Genomic DNA, 1,342 nt, shown 5'->3' on the forward strand with positions numbered 1-1,342 from the left:
CTGCGGACAGGAGTGTAGCCCCCGCTCTCCGCCGGCTTCCCTCCGCTTCCCCCCTCCCCCGGCGTTGCCCCGGGCAACAGCGCCCGCCGCCCGCCGCGCAAAACTCACTTACCTAGAACCTGACAAGCAGGAGCCCCTCAGACCCGGGAGCCAGTCACCACCCCGCGTCACGGGGCCGCCGCAGCCAATGGGCGCCGCTGTCACAAGTCTCTACGGCCAATCCAACTACGCTCCGGTCTCGGGGCACCTCGAGGCCCCAGCCAATGGGCACGAGCGGAAGGCGGCGCTGCCGGCCGGCCCCCCAGCCCCCTCCTCCACCACCTCCCTGGAGGCGGGGCGCGGCCGATTGGCCCCGGCCCCGGAGGGGGGGGACTCGGGGCTCCCGGCCCGAGCCCGGCGGTGCGCGGAACCCGGGGCGGCGGGCGCGGCCAAGGGGGGTTGCGTGGGAGGCGACCGCGCCCCTTCGGGAACCCGCTTCCCCCGGCCCGGGTGGGGTGGGGTCCCGAAGTCCTCCTGTTTGCGCGGCTCCTTCGGGTCCTGCAGCCCGCTCCTCCAGCGGGTGCGCCGGGCTGGCGGGTGGGAGCGAGGGCGGGATGCGCCCGAGGCGGACGGCGGCGTCACAGGAAACTTTGGGAGACTCGCCGGGCCCTGCCGGGAAGTGGCCAGGCCGGGAGTGATAAGCTGGGGCCGCCTGCGAGGGACTACCCCGCCGATCGCCGCCGGAAAGGAATTCGGAGGGTGGGGGCGGAGGCGTGATTGAAATGCTCCGCGCGCCCGCGGGGCACTGGCGATCCCCGGGGCTGCTTTGGGATCGCGGACCCCGGCCCCTAACTGCGCACTCGTCACTTTCAGGATCGGTCCCTTTTTGCTGTACATTTAGCTGCCATCAGTTGTAACTTTAGAATGGTTTTCAGCTTCAAAGGAGTCAATTCCTTGAAGGCAGGAACTGGGTCTTTCTCACCCCTGAACTCCCGCGCCTGAGACTCCTAAGAAAAGGCGACAGCCTCGATGCTAGAATTGGGATAGATGCTGTTCAAGAGCGTCCTATGGGTGGTCCTTACAGTGAAAGTTCTTACCTCTTTGAGAGACTAGAATGCGTAAAGGACCCAAATTGGTTTGTTCTTCCAGCGAGACTGCAGCGTCCTTCCCCAAAAGAATTTAGTAGAAAATGAGTAACGTGAGCTAAGAAAGATAACTAGGTGCTCTGTTAACAGCATGATCGGTATTAGTCACTATTCAAGGGTGTGTTCCCGTAACCGACTTTTTAAGGCATTGTATCATGTACTTGGGTTGAACCACATTCTTTGCCTGGAAGCGAATCTAACTTCAGTCAACCTCACCT

General features: G+C 63.6%; 1 protein-coding gene across 11 annotated transcripts in view; it reads right to left on the bottom strand.

The window, feature by feature from the left end:
- FER (FER tyrosine kinase) overlaps positions 1-1,319 on the bottom strand; it is a 294,456-nt gene extending 293,137 nt beyond the window's left edge. For 4 of the 11 annotated variants that reach the window (XR_002827917.1, XM_006081172.3, XM_014464599.2 and 1 more), the window contains exon 1: positions 113-284. The gene's annotated coding sequence lies outside the window, so the exon portion shown is untranslated. Of the gene's footprint in view, positions 1-112; positions 286-1,076 lie in introns of those variants that run through there. The other 7 variants (XM_014464639.2, XM_023749460.1, XM_023749434.1 and 4 more) reach the window with 4 other exon arrangements.
- Positions 1,320-1,342: the final 23 nt, after the last annotated feature.

The sequence above is a fragment of the Myotis lucifugus genome, unplaced genomic scaffold (genome assembly GCF_000147115.1).
Source record: "Myotis lucifugus unplaced genomic scaffold, Myoluc2.0 scaffold_0, whole genome shotgun sequence".
NCBI classification, from domain to species: domain Eukaryota; kingdom Metazoa; phylum Chordata; class Mammalia; order Chiroptera; family Vespertilionidae; genus Myotis; species Myotis lucifugus.